We start from the raw sequence: 24,400 nt of genomic DNA, 5'->3' as shown, positions 1-24,400 counted from the left end.
CCTGAAAAGAGGCTGGCTGTCCATTGTTTGGTGCTAATTGATGCTGTGTTCAGAATCTTAGAGGCAGCACCGTTGGGTTACTTCTGTAATTTACAGCCAGCCACTGTCGGTCTGGACACTTCCGGAATCCCTAAGTGCTCTATGATTTGACCTCCATTTAATTTTATTTTGTGCTAGTACCAAAGCCTTCAAAGCATTTCTCTCTACATATGACCTTCCAAATAGCCTAGCACACTGTTTGCTCTCGTCCCAAATAAATGCACATGTACTAAAGTTTAGAGCGGATGTTACAGGATGGGGCTAAGTGCATGAGTTCGTTTAACCCTCCCCAAATCAAAGCAAAATAGACACCCTCTATGAGGCTGATCTCGTGATCACCCCCATTTTCTAGATAGAAATTGACTTCAAGAGGTAAGATGAAAATGCCTGAGCCAAAAATACTCAGTCACTAAGATATTCATGTGAAAACGTCCACAAAGTAACATGAGGTTAAAACACAGGATACAGCGTAAACAGCATGATTCCAGTTTTGTTTATGGCATCCATACTTACACACACACAAAGAGGGAAAAACACTGTCATGGGCTCGACCAGGATGTCAACAGTGCTCATCTCTGGGTTGTGGGGTTACATCTGATGCTGTTTTTATTTTCCTATACCTACATCCTAGCGGGGAGCTGTGAGCAGTAGGTGGCTCTGCCCTCACCTCTCTGGGGCTCAGTTTCCTCGTCTGTAATATGGGGATAAAAAGTTGTTTGAAGACTAAAGGGTTAATTCACAAAGCATGTGGAGGACGGCACCGGGCGTGTGGTCCAGAAACGTTCATTGCTAATAGCAGCAGCATCTGTCACTGCCTACCCTCCCCCTCCGAGTGAGGTCACAGAGACCCATGACAGTCTCACAACCCAGCTACCAGGACAGGCCTTCGGCAAGGGACAGTCAGAATCATCATCGGGCAGCTGGCCAGGCGCCATTTATAAGCCAATGCTCACTCCAAGCAAAGCACAAACAAGGACGCCTCCGAGACCGCACCACGTGTGACCTCCTGGATTCTCACCCAATTCTATTTATTACCATTCCAGTCCAGCGGCCCCGCTGGGTCAATGCTTGCAAGGCCTTTGTTCCTCAGACTCCGTCTCACACCGCTCACTTCCTTGCTGAATGCCTTGCCCTGGGTACTTTTAAGATTTTGCCCACAAGTTCAATGGAGCCGACCCTTCCAATAAAACTTCCTTCCCGACACGGAAACAAAGAAGTGGTGTTGACTACATTGTAGCTTTGCTCAGAATGTGAATAGCAAAATGAAAATCGAGGTTGAATCCCTCAGCTCCATCCTTTCCAGTAAAATCAACGTAGCAGAAGGAGGAGCTTTGACTGAGATCAAATTGACTTCGTAGGGGTGCACTAAGCCTCGCTGATGAAGTGTTTCCTTGGCAGTGGGCAAGACCAGCCTTCGAGCTAGAGGCTCTGGCTGGGGAGTGGGGAATCGAGTTGAGGAACGGGAATGGGGGGATTTCCTGGTTCATCACCACTGCTAACTCACAGCATCACTTTCATAGAATCACTGTTCTCTCTAGAAAATGAGAGAGTTAGACAAGGGCTCTCCAAGCCTTCTTCCAGGTTTAAATCCAGTCATTCCTGTGGGACTAAATTCCTGGTAAGAAATTGATCAGAGATTTAAAAGACAGATAGTAGACAAGCTAAAATTTAAATGAAAAAAGTAAACAAGAAGAACCAGGAAAAGACTGAAAGACGAATAAAGATGAAAGGAACAAACTTCCCTCTTATCAAAACATATCATATACCATGATCATAATGACAACAAAGTGATTTTGTTGCGAGAACAGACAGATTTCAATGGGACAAAATGAAAAATCCAAATACAGACCCCAAATCACATGGATTTAATATATTTATAGAGAAGGCAATGAAAATCAGGGGAAAGTGGGATGACTCAATACAGGGAGTTACAACAATTGGTGGCAAACTGGAATAAAAGTAGGATGGTGTCCCTCACATTGACATCAAGATAAATCCCAGATTTACGAAAGCTTTAAACATAAAAAGAAAATGACAGCATAGAAAAAGTAAAAGGAAACATTGATTTAAAAAAAAATTTTTATTGAGGTCATGTTGGTTTATAGCATCATATCAGTTTCACCTGTATAACATTCTATTTCTACTAAAAGAAAACATGTAAAAAATAAGCTTGGGCTACAGAAGCCCTTTCTAACGATGACATGACACCCAGAAGCCACAAAAGAAAGAAAATTTTGATACATTCGCCCTACATAAAATGAAAATTTCTGTATGACAAAAATCACTGTAAGTCAAAAGACTGTCATCAAACCAAGAAAAAATATTTGCAAATCATACCTCAGACAAACAGCTAAACTCCCTAATATATGAAATAGAAGAAAGAAAAAAAAATGGTAGAGAAGTGAGCAAAGTGAAAATCATCCCTGTTGACAATCAGAGGACGATTCCAGCAGAAGAGAGACAAGGTTTCCACCAGGACACACATGAGGCCACACGGAAAGTACAAAGGATCCCTCATATGAATGAATCCTGCTTTCCTACCGAGACATCCCCACCCAATTTGTTCTCCCAGCTCCTCAGCAAAGACCACTGAGATACCCCACAGTGGAAGGCTATTCTGGACAATATCCAATCCTGGGCCTCACTTCCTCATTCCTTCTATTATCAACCATCGCATGCCCCAAACCATGTACGAAGCCCCTCCCAGCCCTCCTGGCCGGGATGCTACCAAGGCCCCTGGGTGGACACCCTCCCATACACACCCTCCTGCAACAAAACTAGCTTATCTACTGCAGGACCGTCACCGGTGACCTCTGATGGCTAGGCTCTGGCGCTATGACAGATGGCAAATAATCAGTTAAATAGGGAGAGTCCCGGCAGCACTGGAGACCCTTCTGGGTACAAAAGGCAGGGGCTCTGGGGATGGTGAACTGAAGATGGTCCCCTTGCCTGGGGTCCCTGAATCTGAAACTCCACAACATGATGCTTCAGTGGCCCAATGAAGAAGGATTTACTAGCGGGACTATGAGAAGGAAGACACTTCCCGCTTGGACCTCAGACATCTACGTACATCACACGGCCTCCACATAACACCTAAGGTCTCTGTCTCCTCGGCACATACTGACTGCACCCTGGGAGGCACCGGGACTCGGGGGGCAGGAGGTAGGGGTACTTGGCTTTCATGGAGCTGACAGTCCAGTGGGTAAAAGAGAGAAAGCCAGAGAGGACCCCAACTGAGACACCGAACAGTTGGTTCTGGGTGTCCCGAAGGACCAGGAACGTGCTGGGGCCGTATGAAGACGGGGCCACACCATCATGTGGCCAGAGGGGCAGAGAGGGGCCGGAGCAGGCAGGCAGGACAGGTACAGTGAGGAGTGTGGGTGTCTTTAGTCTTACAAGTCATGGGCAGCCCCTGAGAAATTTTAAGCAAGATCAGAACATGGGGGCGGGGGCCGGGGATTGGGAGACTGCCATAATGAGATCTGAGGTTTAAAAAGATCACTCCAATTACCCACCAGAAACCCAATTAGGTGGGCCTACCGGAGGAAGCAGGGGTGGGTCAGGATGCAGCTGCATCCTCCCAGAGGAGACAGGAGGAGGCCTGGACCTCGGTGGTCGTGGCTAGGGGTGATGGGAAGCAGATGGATCTGAGAGGTACTCAGCGGCGGAGCCTGCAGGATGCAGGGATGCAGGGTGAGAAGGGAAAAGGCCGAGTCAGGTTGATTCCCAGGTTTCTGGCTTTAGTGGCCAGGGGAGACTCAGCGTCATCCCCTGGGAACACTGCAGGAGGATGAGGAATTGCAGCCTTGGGTCCCTTTCTGAGCCTCGGTTTCCCATCGTGTCAAGTCAGGGGGCTGGGCTACTGCGGGACTTTCCCCCTTGTCTCAAGGGCCAAGTCTGGACTCCAAACCAATTCACACAGCATCCTAGTATCCAAACAGGTCACATGAGAGGGGACAGGGGACGGAGCCCACACAGCCTGGCGCCCCCCAATTCCAAGCAGGCCCCTGGGGGATCCCCACGATGTTCTGAACGACCCTCAGACAAGCGTGAGAAAACACAGGACTCAATCTCGCCAGGCCCTGCTGTCTGTGTCACGCTCCACTATTTGACAAACCATCTTTCTCCTGAGTCATCCTCCCTACCTGACCTCAGACATGACCTTCAGGCCGCTTGGCCTCCTGGCCATTCCAGCAACTGTGAGGACAGACACCAGGGACTGAGTCCCCCCCTGCTAGGGAGCGATCCCCCAGGGCAGCCCTGCCACGGGCTGCAAGGGGAAGGGCTCTCCCCCCAGGGAGTTAATGTCTCTGCCCTCAGCCCTGGCAAACCCACATGGCAATTCCCCTGGCACAATGATAAGCCCACTCCCTGTAGAAAAGTTGGCTCTTAAGACGTGCATTTAAAAATACCCATGGGGCGGTGTGGGTATATTTAGAGAGAATGAAGCCAGGCACCTCAGCCCACACAGAATGCAAATATGTGCCTTGAAATCTATGTTGTATCTTAAATAGAGGCCTGAGATATGAACACCACCAAATAATAGAAATTAGCGTTCAGAACAACCGTGACGTCACCCAGCCCGAGCCTCTCAGAACAAAGGCTCTTCGCGTCCTACGATGCTCTGCCTGCCTCTTGGTCCTGATCACCTCCAGAAGCTCCAGTAACGAAGCTGCCCCCAGTCTCACAGTTACAGAAGAGAGTTTCATCATTATTTATTTATCCAGCATTTAATCATCACCCCCATCGTGTTCCAAAAAGGAGGTAAGCTGGCTTACAAAAATGCCTACAGCAATCTAAAAAAGAAAAAGAGATAAAACTAGAGGAGGAAAGAAAATACATGATTTTGGCTTAAATACACAAAACACATACTATATTCTGTGCAAAGATTGGAGGTTTGAAATGAAGTTGGATGCCGGGCTTCCTAGCAACCCTGGTGAAGACAGAAACAAAACCAGACACAACGTTCTCCGAATCTGAAAAATGAAGCAAACCAGGCTTCTCTGGTACTAAGAATAACAGCTTCCTGTGGCTTCTCCCAAAGTGGATGTTCAAGGCGGAGCAGGCATGTTCTTTATGCTATCCCACCAGGGAGCTGGGGAGGGGCTCACATGGCCCCAAATGACCCCCAAACTTCCACTCCATCAACTCCCACTTCCCTGACCCCACCTTCCATTCGTCTCCTGCAGATTTGTCAAGAATCCTCCCTGTACCATTTTCGTTATATTTGTCATATATGTACAATCAGCTACAGGATAATTTACATCTTAAGTCAACTCACTTTTTGTACCTACATAAATGTATCTATTAAAGAAACTTTACACCTCTGCTTTAATAAGAAAGAATCCATTTCCAGAAATGTTAAGTGGCCACAAAATAACTACAATGGAAACAAGTCGATATAATTCTATTCCGGCAGGCTCTGTACCCTTGCAGGGCTCCGTGTCTGAGGCTGTTCTTTGCTTGCTAGAAAAGAGAAATCAACCAGCATCCAGTGTCAAAGACACACCAGCCACAAACTAAAATTTTCTCCTTGATCTACAACCAGAAAACGGAAATAGAATTCAAAGAGAACAGCCATCCGACCATGGGATCCCATGACAGTCAAAGCCCCATCTGAGTTACATCAGAAACAGCAGCAGGGCATCTGGGACCACTGCCCACCGGGCAAGTGTGTGTAGCCAGTGGCAACAAGGTAGGGATCTGTCCCAGGTACCATTCACTCCACCCTCTTCCCTCTAGGGTGAAGCACCACAATGTTCCTCTCCGCACTAAAGAGAATAGTTTGTAGCATATTGGAAATTTTAAAACAGGTCCTATTCCACAGAGAATGTGAAACGCACTGCTGGAAAATCATCTCTGACACCTGCTGGGGGCTGCGTCCATGCTCTGGGAAATGGATCCTGCCATCAGCTTCAGTACATTTCAGCTTCAGTAAAGTTCATGAGTCTGAATCCACCTGACACTGCAAACAGGGCTCATGCGTTCCCTGGCAAACGTTTCCTGGATCCTGGCTTTCCTCTCTTTAGTTCGCTAGCCTTTTCTTTAATTCTCTGCTACTCCACATTTTAAATCTATTACAAAACATTATCATCATCATCGATCATCATCATCAAATCAGCCCCATTTACACAGCAATTACCATGTGCCAGACACTGACACTGGTCCAGACCTTGAAATAGAACTAACTCATTTAATCTTCCCAACAACCCTTAAGACAGGTACTATTATCACTCTCATTTTACAGATAAGGAGACTGCGGCACTGAGGGATAAAATAAAGTTGGCCGAGGTCACTGGGCTCATGAGTAGTAGGGGTCAGGATCACGTGACCTCCAGAACCACGACCCTGACCCCCTCTGCTCATCCCCTTTCAGTCTCATTCATAGCATGGCGCTGCACCTACGAACCTGACACCTTGCAAGGCACGAGCTGGCATTCCTGCCCTTGAGGCCGGCACCTTATGCATTCAGAGGGGAAACACAGAGGAGAAGTTAGGCATAGGGTGCGGCCCACACCTCACGCCGTGTGAATGATACAGCCCCTCGCACCGTGGTTCAACAGTCCGTGTGTTCCTTCCTTCATTCATTCAGCCGACACATAACCCCGAGGGACGCTGTGGAGCCTTCTCGGGACAGATCCCGCCCCCATATCCTCTGCTTTAGCTCCTCTCTGAAGCACCCACATAAAAGTATCTGATGCACGTTTCCTGAGCTGTTTATCAGGTGCTAAAACCACCACCGAATGGAAGAAATTAACGACCTGATGATACTGAGCACACGGCCCCCAGACCTCCTGCACCAGAGGATTCTGTTAACCCCTGTGACACCGCCCTGTAACCTCACCATCAACCAGTCAGAGAATTGTGCACGAGCTGATCACACGCCCTGGGACCCCCTCCTTCACCTGGCCTGTAAACATGCTTTGCTGAAACCCACTGGGGAGTTCGGGCTTCCTGAGCACCAGCTGCCCACAGCTCCTTGCTTGGTGCCTGCGATAAACGCTGTGCTTTCCTCCACCACAACCCAGCGTCAGCGGACTGGCTGTACTGCACGTGGGCAAGAGGACCTGAGTGTGGTTTGGTAACAGACGGACAGTCATTGGCGGCCTCCCTCCAAGCAGCGGAGGAAACTACAGGCAAGGCCCACAGCCCTGTGACGGGCACATTCTGGTTGGCGCAAACGCAACTCATCAGCAGACAAAAGCACCCCATGGAACGTGGGTGGGGGCACCTACCTTAAATGGGATGGTTAGAGGGGAGGTGACATTTAACCCGAGACCCCCAAAATAACAGGGACAGTGACAAGACAGGGGACAGTGTCCTTAGTGAAGGGACAGGACGAGCAGCCATGGGAAATCATCTGACAAATTCAAGGAATGTGAAAAAAAGGCGAACGGGGAGTGTGTATATGTCCATGTCACTCTCTCACTTCATCCCAGCTTACCCCTCCCCCTCCCCGTGTCCTCAAGTCCATTCTCTACGTCTGCATCTTTATTCCTGTCCTGTCCCTAGGTTCTTCAGAACCATTTTTTTTTTAGAGTCCATATATACGTGTTAGCATACAGTATCTGTTTTTCTCTTTCTGACTTACTTCACTCTGTATGACAGACTCTAGGTCCATCCACCTCACTACAAATAACTCCATTTCGTTTCTTTTTATGGCTGAGTAATATTCCATTGTATATACGTGTCACATCTTCAGCTCGGTGCTTTGTGACCACCTGGAGGGGTGGGATAGGGAGGGTGGGAGGGAGACGCAAGAGGGAGGGGATACGGGGATATTCGCATGCACAGAGCTGATTCACTTTGTTGTACAGCAGAAACTAACACACCATTGTAAAGCAATTATGCTCCAAGAAAGATGTTTAAAAAAAAAAAGAAAGGTGAAAGGGGCTAGAAAGCTGTGCGTAGCAAGGAGAGAAACAACAAAAGAAAACACTTAGGTGGCACCAACCGTGAGCCTGGAGGTGTGCTCAGCCTTTCACCCTTGACTTGTCTATCCTCAGAACAACCTATGAGGTGGGTACTTTCAGCATCACCTGTTTACAGAGGAGGAAAATAAGAAAGGAAGCCACAAAGCAAGCAAGCAGGGAGCCAGATCCAAACCCAGGTGGTCCGAGGCTCCAACTCCAAACTCCCGACCATGACCACACAGCCGCCACTCCCAGGGATGGAGGATGCGGTGACCGAGGGAGGCATGTCTCAGAGGCCATGGTTGGGGGGATGGGTTTTATCCAAGGGCAATGGGAAGCAGGGCTGGGACAAGATCTATCTGCACTTTGAGAGCCTCCCGGGCTCTCCCAGAGGTGAGGGTGGAGCAGGGAGACCACGAGAAGCCAAATGAGAGTGGGTGGCCGCAGGACGGTAGCAGGGGGGCCACAAAGGGGACTGAGGTGGAGGTGGCGGGTCAAGACTTCATACAACAGGGGTCCTGGCTGCACAGGCAGGACCTGGAGAGCTGGGGGGAGCGATGAGGACGTTCCAGCTGAGGCGTGGAGGCTGGACATGGGGGCCAAGCTGGGTTCGGTGGCCTTGCGTCGGGCAGCTGGCTTCAGCGGCAGATACTTCCACCCACCCACCCAGTCAACATTCCAGAGCCCGACTGGGGCTGGGCGTGATGTGACAGCAGGTCAGCAGACACTACGCTCCAGACGCTCCCCACCGAGGGAAGGAGTCCTGAAGGAGAGGTCGCAGAGGCAAAACTATACAAACGCACAACAGGAAGGACCTCAGAGGTCCAGAAGCCCTTCCATCCGCGGATTCTGCTTACGTACTTCCCATGACGGTGAACTCCTTTCTCACCATCAGCCAAAGGGAGGACCACAGATAACACAGACAGCTCCCATCTCCAGGCACAGAATACTGGGCCCCCGTGCCTGCCCCCAGACCACGCGCAATGAGAAGCATCTGCAAGAGCCCTCAGCACAAAGGCCAGCTCCAGACCAGGACAGCCTGAGGCACAATCTGTGACGCAGGCGCCCGGCCCCTGTGCGCTCTGCTGCTCTCTGCTGCTTCAGAAAAGGTCAACCATGGCACTGGAGGAAAGGCTGCAACGTGAAAAAGAGACCACAGAAACAGGAAAAAGCAACACCCCAGAGGAAAGAGATGAGTCAGGAAGCGGATGATTTAATTTAAAAACAAAAGCTCCAATGAGAATTCTCAGCGCGGAAGCGTGTGCTCAGAGGGAATTGAAAGCTGTCTGCTGTAGCCTCCCTGTAGGTCCCAGTGCCACCCTCTGGAACCAGGAGGGACAAATCCCCCCCTTTCTTTCCAGGGTTGCTATCCCTTCAGTCTGTTCTAGAATAAACAGCCACAGTCCCTCTCAGTGTTCTTGCAAATTCCAGTTTGCCAAAGTCCTCCAGAAAACACAGCATCTCAAAGGGAACTCAACCTTGAGCAGAGGGTCAAGCTAGACCCTAAGCTCCACTACTGTATACATTCTCCACCTATCAGCTGCTCGCTCAGAAAGATCCAGGCACAGATACGAGGGTGATAAGGTGATTTTCGGGGGCTCATGGACCCAGTGCAAAGTAACAGAGGTTAGTCCCTTTTCAATTCCCCTCTACTCTTCCAGAGGACAGTAGGGGAGAGTCTTAGTTCGGGGCTAAGATGATTCTGATGCCCCCCTACCCTTGCAGATATTGGTGTTTTAACAAGTACAGAGGGTCTTCTGGGTCAGAGATCTTGGTGCGAGGTCATGTCTAGTTTGAACTAAATGTTATTTTATAGTCATTGTTTTACTTTTATGGCTACCTTTTATTAAAAGCAAGGGGTTTCCCACTTGAAGTCACAGCAAAAGATTCCCTTTTAAAACGAGTTTTAGGTAAAAATAAATAGACTTCCTTTTAATAAAAATTAAAAGAGGGCTTTCCTGGTGGCGCAGTGGTTGAGAGTCCGCCTGCCGATGCAGGGGGCACGGGTTCGTGCCCCGGTCCGGGAAGATCCCACATGCCGCGGAGCGGCTGGGCCCGTGAGCCGTGGCCGCTGAGCCTGCGCGTCCGGAGCCTGTGCTCCGCAACGGGAGAGGCCGCAGCAGTGAGAGGCCCGCGTACCACAAAAACAAAAAAAACAAAAAAAAAAAAATTAAAAGAAAATATTCGGCCAAGTACCCTAAAGGTGGCAGACAGGCGAGTTGGGAGAGGGCTCATCAGAGAACGTGCTGTATGTCTATCCGCCACATCCGCGATGCAGAGCCGTCAAGATGCAGAGCTGCTGCCCAGCCCTTTACTGGACGCCAGGCTCAGGCCACCAGGTGCCACCTGCTGTGTCCACAGCAGTGGATGTCCTACTGACACCTCAAGCTCAACGTGGCCCAAATGAACTTCTCTCCCCCATAACCTGCTCTACCCACGGCCGTCCCCTCCAAGGCCAGGAAGGGAATTCCGTCCTCCTGATTCTCAGGACAGAAGCTGAGGGTCACCCTCAGCCCTCCCGTCCTGTCACTCCCTCGGCCGATCCCACTGGCTCCACCTTCTACCTGCGCCCACCCCTGCCCTGCCGTGGTCAGTCACTGCCATCTCCACCTGGATCGCAGCAGTGACCTCGGGACTGGCCTGACTCCCTGGCCCTTGCCTGCCCTCACACAGTGGCCTGGGGGTCCCCGAAATCCTACATCCGATCTCAAGTCTCTGGGTTTCAAACCTTCCGATGGCTCCTGGCACACTGGGCACAAAACCCAAAGTCCTGGCAGCCCCCTCCTACGACCTTGCCGGCTCTCTCCTACAGCTCCTGGACCCCCGGGGGCTCCCACAGGGGGCCTTTGCCCTGATGGTTCCCGCCCCCCTGCCCCCGATATCCAATGGTTCATTTCCTCACTGCCCTCCAGTTCTGGCTCCAATGTCACCTCCTCAGTGATGCCCACCCTGATTCAAACACTCAGCTGTCTCCCGCCCACCACATGTAGGCTCCCGTCCCCCTGCCCTCCCTTCCCCTGCCAATTTCCCACCACATTTATGACCAGCGTGCGGGGTGATGGGTACTGGCTATTGCCGCCCCTCTCCCATCAGATGCAGGCCCCCAGGGACCAGCTAACGTGCCTGCTCTGCTCACCGATATCCCGACAGCCAGAACAGTGCCCACACTCTGGGGCAGTAGACATCGGTTTAGTTCAATGAAGAGGCTAGATTCCCACCCACGGCTACTCCCGGTGGGGCCTGGGCAGTGAGCTTTGTGAATCTAACCTGGGGGCTTGAAGTTTAGCAACATGAAACTTGTTGTCGTCTCAGCCTCCCAAGGGGTCTGCTGAGATATATGTTTGCCTCTTGGACTCCTGAGTACGTCGGTCACACTGTTAATGCTTTTATCAATTCCATCGTCTACCCAGTTGTTAACCTGCCAAGGTGTTAAGGCAAATACTGATGCTGCAGGACTTAGGATAGAGCCCTGTGGCATTCCTCTAGAGACCTGGGGGTCAGCACTATTACGGTTATCAAAATGTCTTACCATTTTTTTAACATACAGAAAAGTAGAAAAAATAGTAAACTGAACAATTATGTATATACCACCGAGACTCCACCATCGTTAAGATCTTGCTGCATTTCCTCTGTGTGGTGTGTGTGTCTGATCTCCACCCAGACAGCTACCTCATGGGAAAAATCACAAGTCAGCAAACTTTGTCTGCAACAGGCCAGACAGTAAATATTCTCATCAGTGTGGGCCTACGGTCCCCGTATCAAGTACCCCCTGTTTGGAAGCTCACACGAATTACTCGCCGGGAGACGCAGACCCGGCCAGTCTATCTCCAAGCCCCAAGGCTGAGCACTTGGTTACCCTCCCTCGAGGGAGTGAGTAGCCAGGCCTGAGGGTGGGCAGCAGAGCCCAGAAGGGACCAGAGGACTCCCCACCCTGCCCTGCTCTCCCCACCACATTAGTGGGGAAGAATGTGGGCTTGGGGGTCAATGGGCTCAAGATTGGGATGAGGGGCAACTTCCTTACACTTCTAAACCTCAGTTTGCCCATCTGTCAAACGGCAGCAACGGTAGGACCTGCCTTCCAGGCCCTAGTGAGGATGAGGGAGATGGGCAAAGAGCCAGCACGCGCTGTGTGCTCACCCGTGGTGGGGTGGGGGGAGCTGCTGGGAAGACACAGGTGAGGTGCTTTATTTCCCAGGGTGAAATTTAATAATTCTGGATTCCTATTGTGCTACTTACTTGGATCAGAAGCCGTGCGGGAAAAAGAAGGAAAGAAAACGGAGAGATGGGAACGGGAGGAAGGAAGGAAAGGAGACAGTCCTAGGGCCTGATGGCAGCGACTCGCGGGGCCCACGGTGGGCGCCTGACCCCACACACCCCTGCACCGTGTTTCCCCCTCGACGCGAGAGCCCTGAGCCTGGACTCCGGGCCACCCTTTTGTTCCGGGAGAAGAGCTCTCCAGCTGGTACTAATTCCACCCACCTCTTTGTCCCCAGTCAGGTTCTAGGAGCTTCTCCCCGCAGTGTCACAGGTCCTAAGCGTATGGAATTCTTCTGTTAACAACACAGGGGCGCAACTGCAGTAGGGGGCTTATGTCAGGGAAGAAGCCGAGTTCCAGGAAGGAACTTTACACCAGTGCCAGTAAGACAGCCCGAAAGAGACATGAACCAGGGGCATGATCGTGTCCCAGGGACTAACTGTAACAGCGACGGGGCTGTGTGTGTGTCCACGCACGTGCCCGACACACCCAGAGCAACTTAGCTCTAAACACCCATCATGAGGCACACACAAAAAAGACAAGATGAGCCCTCAGCCCTATTACGGTTCCTAACGTGCTAATATGATTTTTGAACGTGCAGAAAAGTGTTAAGACTAGATAATGAACACCCCCAGGTTCAGCAATTGTTAATATTTTGTTCTATGTGTTCATATATTTACTCACACATACGTCTCTTACAGACCGTGGGCACTGTTGAACCATCTCAAAGTAAGTGGTCTAAAATTGTGACACTTCACCTCTCCACAGTTCAGCCTTATCCCCCTGAAGTAATGTCACATCCAACCAACTAAGTCCCTGGATCATCTAATACTCAGCCTTTTTGTGAAATAAAGTTTTTCTGTAAACATTTCTTTTCCTATCAAGTTCACCTTCAACCATGTGGACAGGATACAAACCAATAGAAACCTCCTGCTCTGCTATCTGAACACTTTCTAAATTGGCTCTAGAATTAGGCCTTTTCTCCCCACTCTAATTATTTACTGACCTTCACTGTGATTCTAAGAGTGGTCCGGACCAGGGGCATCACCCGGGAATACACTAGAAATGCAAATTCTCACACCCATCCCAGACCTGCAGAATCAGAAACTCTGCAGGTGGGGCTGCAATGGCTCCTGTGACAAGCCCTGCCCCCCTCCCCGGGGGATTCTGATGCAGGTTCTCAAACTCTGGACCACTGCTCTCTGCCCTCTGAGCCAACAGCTGGAAGAATACTCCCTCCCTCCCATCCAGGTGCTCACGCCAGCCAGCCAGCCAGCCAGCCAGCCAGCCAGCCAGCCGGGAAATTAGCACAGAAATAAAATAAACCGTTAGATTTTATTTTGCATGTATCTTTTGAAGTTAATGGGTATTATCTTAACCTCCCGCCTAAGTAACGACAATACAATACGCTCAGGCAAAGAGTATTTCTGTCCCACAAAAAACAGATTGCAGAACACAGTAAGCTCTGCAAGTAGATGGGATTCTGCTGTGACATGTCAAATTGTGTCAAGAAGCAATGAAGAAAGGGAGCTAAAAATAGCACCACAAGGCTGAGCAGAAAGGGCTCTGGTTCATCAACTCCAGGACCAGAAAGAAAAACAGCCTCTGGCCACTCCTTAGGTCCCAGCGGGCCCTGGACACAAGAAGCTGGCTGCTCTGTCCATATACCATGTGCCCTCATGCCCACAGCTCCACGGGTACAAAGCGAAGGGCCCCAGGGGAGGCAGGAGTGAGCAGGTTGCTCCCAGGATGATACTTTACAGTCTAAAAATAGAACGTTCTGCACTTGCAAGGTACAGCAGTCAGTCACCCCACAAGTAAAGCTATTGCCTTATGTAACAACAATGTAATTAACAATCGCATAAGTCACAGGCTGCCAATCATACTGACTCAGGGCTCAATTGCCTGGTAACCAAAGAGTTAATGCCAAAATAATAATAATAATAATACAGGGAAAAGAAAGTCTATATCTACTCCATGTGGGCAGAGAACTACAAACTGCCAAGCCACCCATGGGTGTGGCTCTGGAGGGAAGGTCCTTTATGGTAAGGCAACTGCGCTTTCATAAGGGCTTCTTCTTTCAGCTCGCCTGGTAAAAGTTGTGAGATTAAACTAAACAGCAGCAAATTTGCAGCGTGTCTTACTGGGAATATTTGCTTCTCAGAGAGTCACACCTAGGTGACAGCTGACATGATGGCTCTAGGACAAGTGTTCCCTTCTCTCCTTAATCAAACAATATACCCTTGATGATTTCTGAATGAACTTCAAGCATGGTGTTTTTTAATGATCTGTTACGCTTAGATTTTTGTAAGTGGTTACCATCATTATGAATTTGCATAAATCTGTAATTCATCCTCACAGCGTAACATGCCAAGGACATCCCACAAAAGAACTGCTAACTTACCATCTTTGCTCCCCACCCCCCCACCCCCCCACCCCCCACCCCCCCCACCCCCCGCTAAGAAAAAAAGCAAGCATTTCAGGGGAGGGGATTTGGCGTTCAGACAACTGCCGTCTCCTGAAGAAATTAGGATACAGATCACCATTTCCCTCTGGGGCCAAAAACTTGCAGCTTAGAAAGACAGCAGGGCACAGTCGGGAACCAATTTTGCTTTCAAGAACTTCCCACGACCCATATTACCACTCAGAATTAGTTTCCCCATTTCCCTCTTTGGCCCCAACTTCAGATATCCAACCTCACCGGCAAACCATTCTTCAGAACCCCAAATCCAAAAACTATGCTAAATGCAAACTCACAGAAAAGCACAACGTACGCTCCTCCCCACGCCCCGCCTCCCAAGCAGGGACTCTGTGGTGGAGATTCCCAGAGTGCAACGCCTCCTGACTGTGCCATTTTTTTCCCTGATGCTAAATGAAGGTTTAAACCTCCACTGTTGGAAACCTCCCCTACTTTGAATTTTGACAAAACCTGGCTTCAGAATAGGACCCCATGCAGTCAAAATGCACATCGACGACCACCTATTATTCCCTGGGAATCAGCTTACAAGCTGGAGATGAAAAGGCATCCAGGTGGGATTTTTATTTTTAGCCCAGAAGTAATAGGTTAAAATAGCATTCCTGTGGAAACAAAAGACTCTTTTTCTGGTCTCTGTGGCTGAAGGGCAGGACTGCTGGCTAATCCTGGCCTGACCCACCAGACACATAAAATCGACCCATCTGTGGGGAGAAGGGCACACCCATCTCTCAGCCCAGACTCCCAACCTGGCCATCTGATTCATGGCGGGGCGGGGCAGTCTTTCCCCCTCCGCTGGCCCTGGTTCTGTTCACTTTTGCAAAGTCTGTGCCTTCCTAAGAGGCCTCCCCTACAGAAGACGCCTACACCCCTCCCTCCTTCGGAGGCGTCTGGGGGAATCCCACTTACCTTCTGGTCAAAGAATCGTTCTGAATTAAGGTCCTCATTCTCCCAGGGAACTCTGTCTCCCTGCAGGCGCCTGGATCCTGTCTCTCCAAACCTCCCTCGGAGGCAGTGATTGGCAAACAGCCCTGCAGCGCTCCGGACTAGCTCAGCTCCCTGAGAAAAGCTCCAACCCGGAGCCGCACTGCAATTGTCAGGACGCTCCTGTCTGCCTTTTGGGGCCGAACACCATTATTATCTGTAAACATTTCTACATGCAGACATTACAGGAGTGCAGGTGGGGATGGGGTGCGGAGAGCGGCCCAGGGCCTGAGCCATCAGCTCATGGACCAAGCCCCCCCTGCTCTGCTGAGTGCCCACGATTTGCTCCCCAGCGCTGGCAGGACACTGCCCAGGCCAGCAGCTGGCCGCAGTCTGGCAGAAGTCACCAGAACCAAAGCCCTAAGTCCCACATTCAAAACCCACTGCGCCAGCAACTTCTCCTGGCCTAAGGCGGGGCCCATCGATCAGAGGGGTGCTCTCCTCTACCCCCACTGCTGCCACGCTGACCTTGGGGAGAGGGCACCTTGGCCCTGCACCGTCACGAGATGGCTGCTACAGGCTTAGGTCAGGGAGGCTGCCCAGAGCCAAGCTGGGAGGGACCACGGCAGGAGAATGGGACTCTGACCTCCAACCTCGGTCAGAAGGTGCTGACGGCAGGGACCCTCACTGCACCTTCTACTCCAGGCCCGGATGGGCAGCAGACGGAAGGGGAGGCTCAGCTGAAGGCCCAGCACCTACTGCATCTATACCTCTATGGCTGGCTTAGGGATGACCGCCCAGCGAGGAGGGGCCCAGAGCGGGGTTTCTCAGCCTCAGCACTGTTGGCATCGGGGGCCCGTAGCGTGCATCGTAGGACGTCCAGCAGCACCCCGACCTCTCCCCGTGAGATGCCAGAAGCCCCCAGCCCCAATTCTGACGACCCAAGTGTCTCCAGACATTGTGATGTCCCCTGGAGGGGGAAGAACTGTCCCTGGCTGGGATTTCTAATCTAGAGAAAGGCAGCTTGGGTCTGAATCCTGCTGTCACCACCTCATGACGGTGTCAACTTGGGAAAGCAACAACTCCTCTGGGCCTCAGTGTTCTCACCTGCAAAGGGGGTAATAAGGCTGTCAGGGGTTTAGGCCAGGGCCAGGAGCTGATTAGTGAAGGTCTTGCTATTGAGTCTGCTTCACTGCACACCCAGAGGGGCCCAGATCCTTCCTGCTGATGGAGGAAAAACCCAGGTGTTGGGGGCTGGGCTCTGGAGCAAGGCTGACCCGGGCCTGAGTTCTGTGTCCACCACATTGCAGCCAGGGCTTCACGCCCCACTGTGTACCTCCGTTTCCCCAAGTGTACAGCGTGGATCCCCCTCCCCAGGGCTGGTGTGAGGTAAGCAAAGTGCTTATCACACAGTATAAAGGCTCCAACGAAGAGCTGGGGGGGGGGGCGGGTTGGGGGGGAGGCAATCCCAAGGGCAGGGCTCAGAGGAGAGTCAGGCCCCCCTCACACAGCCCTGGAGCGAGCACACAAACGCGGAACATTTTTTGGGAGTTAGCCGCGTTTGGGGTCTCTCTGGAAACCTCTAATTCCAGCAGCCACGGATAGGCTGCTTCTGCCTTTCAGAAAAGAGGCCTTGCCCTGCTAATGGGACCTCTCTGCCATCCCGCCGGGGAGGGGCCAGCCCGATGCGCTTACAGCTGAAGTGGGCAGCCAATTTCTGCCCCTTTTCAGGGTCAGGAAGACTGAGGACTGGAATCTCGGCTGAAGGCAGAGGACGGAAACATAAACGGTTCACTCTCCCTCGACTCGCGTGCAAAGCAGCTCCGCAGGCAGCGCGGGGCTGCCAGGCGGGGGGAGCGCCGGGCCCCCTTTGCCAGGCCTGGTCTCACCCTCACTCGTGAGCGTCCTGAGGGCGGGCACTTCTGTCTGGCAGGGAGACTGAGGCTGCAAGAGGTAAAATGAGCTCCCAAGGCCACACGTTAGGAGGTGGCACAGAAGCCACTCCTGTCTGACCCGGGCCTGGGGGCGGCCCTCCGCAGCTCCGAGGTGCCGACATCCAGGGTCCACGAATCACTGTCCAGCTCAGGGCAGTCCCAAGGGAGCACCAAGCAAGGTCAGGTACAAGGCCTGCTCCCGGGAGCTCCCGACCCAGCTGTGCACCTGCCACACGCGGAGCCCCAGAACCCGGCTGTGAGCAGTGACCCAGGCCAAGTCACTGAGCCAGACGGGGTTAACAGCAGAAACGCCGCTGAGCCTGGTGCCAGGCTCCCAGGAGGCACGCAGCGCCCCGGGACCAGCTCTCACGAGGACGATTCATCATCACGTTCCTCCCATCTGTGCTCCAGGGACCCCATCACTGCCGGGTCTTCCAATACCAGGTCTTACTGAATCCTCACAAGAGGCCATGGAGGGAGGGATTTCATCCCCATGGTACAGATGGGGAAATTGAGACCCAAAGAGGCTCAGGTGGGAGGGAGACCCCACCCCAGTCTCAGGACACTCCTGCCACAATGGCATATAAACCATGAGAAGATGACAGATGAGTCAGGATTATCCCAGAAGGAGGCCCCGAAAGCTCCCAGCTTATTTAAATCCACAAACCATATCGACCCAGACGCTGGGGAGAAACCAGTGAAACGAGGTGCGCTCCCGTCCCCGGACACCTCACAGTTCTCTGGGACAGACCACACCATCCACTGGCAACTCCGCTGGGCTCTGCCCTCAGGATCTCTCTCAATTCCGTCCCCTCCTCGCCACCCCCATCAACACCAGCCTAGACTAAGCCACGCCCATCTCTCCCCTGGAAGCCCATCCACTGTCTCCCCGCTCCCCTGTGAGCTGTCCATCCACCAAAGGTCAGACTCAGCGGACTTCCCGAATCCTCCTGGAGAGTGTGGGTCGGGGTGGGTTTACCCACCTCGTGGATGAGGAATGCGGCTGTGAGGGCAGGGGGAGAGGCGGGGAGCTGCACCTAAGGCACAGCTGTGCCAGGGGAAGCCAGGAGCAGGGGCTGAGAGGCAGACGGCAACGCTCACGGGTATCCTCACGTGCCGTGTGCCGAGCACGGGCAGAGTCCTGTTTAATCTCACATCCCAGAAGGGTGCGATATCACTCTCCCTGATGTCCAGGAGGGGAAACTGAGGCTCAGAGCGGGCACGTGACAAGCCTGAGGTCACAGTTAGCTCGCAGCCGAGCGCTATATGACTACTGCCTTCCCGGGACGCCTGGGACCTGCACACAGGTTATCTCCTTTCCAGCCCCACGTGTCCACAAGGGATGGGCCTTCCTATCATCCCCGAACTAGAGACGGGAAACTGAGGCTCAGAGAGGCGGTGGGCCGAGGCCCGCAGCGATGAAGCAGGGCTGGGGGAGCACCAGGTGTTGTGGCCCTAGCACAGGGCTTCTCAGCCCCGGCGCTGCAGACGCTGCGGCCCAGCCATGCTCTGCCATGGGGGTGCCCCATGCGCCGCGGGATGTTTAGCAGCGTCGCTGGTCTCTACCCTCTAGAGGCCAATAGAACTTCCTCCCAGTTGTGTCAACCAAAATGTCTGCAGACATCGCCAAAACCACCCCCAGTGGAGAACCGCTGCTCTGGAAGGAAGAAGAACACAGGGACATCTGGACGTGGGTTGTACGGCTTTTGCCTCTAACTGGGGGTCCGAGACTTATTTTCCCTGGAAAATGCACAATAAGAGGAGCATTGCTGGCCCCTTAAACAACATCCCTTCTCTTTGTCCACGCAGCACAGACACTACACCGTGGGCACTGCCCTGGCAACGGCAGCCAGTGACGTCTGCCTGACCCCGCCCCAGAATGCGGTCACTCGTGAGAGCTGTGGTCACAGCCGCAGGCATCTAGGCTTCCTCGCGGCGGAATTTCTGGAAGCGTTTCTAGCTGGGGTCTGATGGACCACATTTTAGAATGAAGGACACACACTTTATGCCCACGGCTGTTACCGAGAGGCCAGGCTGGGGACACAGGTATGTGAAGGTGGACCAGGTGTGAGCTCTCCATGCAGGGGGCGGGGGCTTTGACACACTGGACGGGGTGGGTCTTGCCCAAAGTGGGCGGCCAGCACTTGGCCATCCGTTCTTCCAGTTTTGCAAATCGAGAACACCTCCAAGCATGGCTTTAGGCCGTGGAAACAGAGCAGTGAACAAAATGGAGGGAAACCTTGTCCTCAAGAGAGGCCCATTGTGGCAGCTCGGCATTGCCTGAAGCTCTGAGGTTTTCAAGCCATGCCAGAAGTCCAGATGTTTGTGTAGAATCCCCCAGCTGTTAAATCCTCGTTCAGTTATACACACACACACACACACACACACACACACACACACATACACACACACCGTTCAAACCAAACCAACCACATCTACAGGCTAAACTTGGCCCCCGGGCTGCCTGTTTGGACCTTGGGTTTCTATCCTTCCTTTCTGCCAGATTCAGAGAAAAGCAGGGCTGGGCCACCTCCCTGGGCTGCCTCTAGACTCTGTGGCTTTCAACCAGGCTTAAGAGAGAAAGGAGAAGGCATCACGGCTTAGAGGGAACTGTGACTTACCTTTGAGCTTCCCTGGCGAGGAGGGGGAGAGCACACGGAGTGCTCTGCCTGAAGCCCGAGGGGGCAGAGACAGCCTTTGTCCCCATTTTACAGATGTGGGAAGTGAGGCTCAGAGGGTTCCAGCCACCAGGCTGAGCTCACACCACGAGCCAATGAAAGGGGCAGAACTTGAAGACACGTGTCTGCTAACAAAGCTTAAGGTTCTGTTGCTCAGCTGAACTGTCCATCTCTCTTGGTACGTCGTTGCTGAGTTGCCCACCAGGAAGGAGCTTACTTTGGGAGAACCTGGACTGATACGGAAGAAGGATCCTCTATGGAGAGGGAGGATGTATGTTTCTGATGGGGGACAGCTTTGTATTCTCTGAGAACAAATCAAAACGGCCACGGAGCAAGGGGCTGTACCATCTCCGTGAAACAAACAAGCCCCACTAGGACTTAGGAAAGAGCCTGCCATTCCCAGCACACACTTGTGGCCAGCTCAGCAGAACCCACTGGTTATCTCCAGCCAGTAATTAAGCAGATGATTCCGACTCTGAAGCAAGAGCAGGGTCTACATGATTGACGCAAAGCTCACTTTCCCAAGACACGCTCTCGGTCAGGCTTACCGGGAATCCGCTGCTGAGAGGGTGAAGTTCGCACAGCTGCTTGGCAGGGAGGCCAACTCTGTGCTCACGTCTCCTTTGGTCTACGAGACCAAACCCCAGAGACAGGTGACCTGCTGGGTCAACATGAGATTGGGATTCTACCTGGACCTTTAGGACAGATGGGAAGGTGAGACGTTCACTGTATTTGACTGGGCACTGAGCACTTCCAGGCTCTCTCCTCATCCCCAGCTGATGTTCTATCTCATTTCCCACTCCTCCAGGGGGAGTGGTGAAATCAAACACCTTTGTGTATTGCTAGGAGCACTTTAAATCACCACAAGCCCCCGGAATGGCAATGCTGCATTATTTTTCAAGAGGTGCAGAACGTTGAACTTCTTCATGTCTCAGAATCTATCCTGAAGAAAGAGCCCTAAATACAGAGAACACCACATGCACGAAGGCTCTTCTGCTGTATTCGCAACCAGGCTGAAAACTTTGAAGCAAATTATCCAACAGAAGGAGGACCATTGAAGTAAATTTCACTAAAGTGGGTATTCCATTGAGAAACACTGCTCATGCCTGCAATTTTGGAAACTAAACTTCAGTTTGGACTACTTGCAATAAATCCTTATGTTTGGTGACAAAAGAAAAGAAAACAAAGTGAACCAGGTGCAAAGTAAGCGTGTCATACTCTCAGGGTAGGAGGTAAGAGCAAGCACCTTAGGCACGTGTGAGGGTTGAGAACATGTGAAGGGACCAGGAGAAGCCTCGGTCCAGGCTATAATGGTTAACAGAAGGACATTCACTGTCCTCTGATGAATCAGGGCAGAAGGTTTCACAGGGGACGTCAGATTCTGAGAGCTGACTTGTGAAAGACAGCATCCTGGCATCCAGATGGTTGGCAGAAGATGTCTGGTGCTTCCAGTAAGTGAGGCACATGAGACCTGGATGAAGGTCTTAACAAGTCTGTGAGACTGGGATATACAAGAAGATGGGCAAGCAGCTCTCTGGGCTTGGCCGAGGCTGGGGAAATGGCTAAGGCACGGTCGTCATTTCTGCCATCAGTGAGGAGCCGGAACCCTGAGACCAGGAGAGAGACGTCTGAAGGCTGGGGATGGGGGCTATAGGTCAAGGCTGAGATCCAACGGAGACTGAGACCATGCCTGGTTCTGGGATCCAGGCTGGGTCAGCGAGGAAACCGTGCCAGGAAAGGGCTATGGGACAGGAAGGAGGGGGGCTGGGGTACAGAGTCACGTGGAGGTTGAGGGCAGGCACAGCTGTATAGAGTGCTGGCTGCTTGACTTAGTGCTGGAGGAAGAGCCATTCTAAGGGTACGGTAACGAAGCTGGGCAACCGAAGGAAACTGAAGACAGGAACCGACAAGTGATCTCTCTCTCTCTCTAAATGCAAAGTTCTTTAGCATCACTCCTTTTGCTGATGTTTCACTTCCTTGCCGTCTTTTTCTGAGGGAAGGTTACCGTTTTTCTTATCCACCTGCTTATTATTTATCCATCAACCACCATTTTCCCAGGCTCCTAAATAAAGTATTTCCTTAATAAAAGAGAATCTACAATGAAGTGGGATTTTTCTCACCTGAGTGTTTAGGAAAGGACGAATCACAAGCGTGTGTCAGTAATTCACGCTCAGGAGGAACGTGGACGTTTCACCAAGTGTCGCGTAATCGCGGACACTCTCCAGCCGACGGGTTTGGTGAATGTAAAGTAGAATCCTGAGGCGGAACTCCTCCATTAAAAGTAAAAACAAAACCAAACCCAGACTGGTTCTGTGTCGAGCACTTTCAAGCATTACATGATTCTTTCCATGACCCTGTTCGTGTTTTCAACTCTGTTGTACAAAGGAAGCAACCTGAGAAGCTCAGAGACCTCCCCGAGGCCACACAGCTGGGAAGTGGCCAAGCTGGTCAGCGCCGAGAGCCCGGGGAAGCTGGGCCCTCCCAGCCCCGACGCTGAACCTGGCACTGTGTGAGGCCTCGGGGGTCCCCACGCTGTGAAGGTCCTCACAGCCTTTACTGAGCTGAGCCGACAATCTAGGCATCAGCTTTTCAGAACAGCTTTCGCCAAGTAAGGATGAACCGAAAGGTTTCCAGCCTCACTCACGTGAAAAAGGAGAAGAGGTTAAGGCGAGACGCCCGAGGCTGCCACCAGGTCCGGTCTCACCGCCCGCGCACCCGTGATCTCGTGTCCCCGGATCAGTGGTCCTGATGTCTTTACGCTGCTCTCTGTCTGTCCCACCCAGCTACTCAAGCAGGAAGTCTGGATCCATCCTTGACTCCTCCTCCCTCCCTGTAGTGGGTTCAGGGGTGCTCCCCCCCAAATTCATGTCTACCCAGAACCTCAGAATGAGACCTTATTTAGACATAGGGTCTTTGCAGATGTAATTAGTTCATTAAAATGAGATCTCCCTGGTGGGTCCTAAATCCGATGACTGGCATCCTTATAAAAAGAGGTGAGGACACAGGGAGAAGCCACGTGAAGACGGAGGCAGGGATTCGTGATGAAGCCACACGCCAGGGATGCCAGGAGCCCCAGGAGCTGGAAGAGGCAGGAAGGACCCTCCCCCAGAGCCTGCAGAGGGAGCATGGCCCTGCTCACACCTTGATTTCAGATTGCTGGCCTCCTGGACTGGGAAACAAATAAATTTCTGTTGTTTTAAGCTCCCCAGTTTGTGCTTGTTGTTGAGGAAACTCGCAGGCTGTCCTTCACCCACCCAGTTAATTCCATCATCAAGTCACATGAAGTTTACTCTTAAAATACTCAGAGTTACTCCAGGTCGCTCCAACCCACTCCCTACCTCCAGCCCAGGACCAGGGCCCCAGAGCCTCCTGCCTGGGTGTCTGCAAAGAAGCCCCCTTCCCTCCACCAGCTGCACCCTCCAGCCCCTTCTGCACCAGGGGGATCTCTTGAAAATGCAAATCTAGGGCTTCCCTGGTGGCGCAGTGGTTAAGAGTCCGCCTGCCGATGCAGGGGACACGGGTTCGTGCCCCGGTCCGGGAAGATCCCACATGCCGCGGAGCGGCTGGGCCCGTGAGCCATGGCCGCTGAGCCTGCGCGTCCAGAGCCTGTGCTCCGCAACGGGAGAGGCCACAACAGTGAGAGGCCCGCGTACCGCAAAAAAAAAAAAAAGAAAGAAAGAAAATGCAAATCTAATCAGCTCACTCCTCTACTTCGCATCCTTCTACTTCTTCCCCCTTGTTTTTAGGATAAAATCCAGATTCCTTCACGTAGCTACGAAGCCCCATGACGTGGTCTCACCTACTTCTCCACATCATCTCACCTTCCTGCCCTCAGACACGCTGGCCTTTGCCTTCGTGGAAACACACTGCCGGCTCCCACTGGGGACCCTTGCACACCGGGTCCTCTCTACCTGAATACTCTCCGCCTGCCGCTTCTCTCCCTCCTCATCTGGGAATGTTACTCCTCCTGGGGATCTCAGGGTATAGGCGGCTTCCTTGGGGGAAACCACCTCTGCCCCTGCCCCCACCCCAGGCTCGGTCAAGGTCCCCTGCCAAGTGCCCACCAGATCCTGGCTTCTGCACACATGCCCATCTGTCATTTCTTGTTCTGTGTCCATCTCTCCCTCTAGACTATGATCCCCCTGTGGGCAGAACTATTTCCTGGTTACCCCCATAACCCCAGG

At 52.2% G+C, this 24,400-nt stretch overlaps 1 protein-coding gene across 3 annotated transcripts in view; it reads right to left on the bottom strand.

Moving 5' to 3' along the window:
- The window catches only part of PHACTR3 (phosphatase and actin regulator 3), a 237,562-nt gene that overhangs the window by 139,340 nt on the left and 73,822 nt on the right, over nt 1–24,400 (bottom strand). Inside the window, exon 1 of one of the 3 annotated variants that reach the window (XM_060285056.1) lies at nt 15,590–15,701. The exons of the other annotated variants lie outside the window; for them this stretch is intronic. The gene's annotated coding sequence lies outside the window, so the exon portion shown is untranslated. Of the gene's footprint in view, nt 1–15,589; nt 15,702–24,400 lie in introns of those variants that run through there. 3 annotated transcript variants of the gene reach the window in all.

This window comes from Globicephala melas, chromosome 15 (assembly GCF_963455315.2).
Source record: "Globicephala melas chromosome 15, mGloMel1.2, whole genome shotgun sequence".
NCBI classification, from domain to species: Eukaryota; Metazoa; Chordata; class Mammalia; order Artiodactyla; family Delphinidae; genus Globicephala; species Globicephala melas.
The sequence above is the reverse complement of the archived record's forward strand: the minus strand, read 5'-3'. Positions and strand labels throughout refer to the sequence as shown.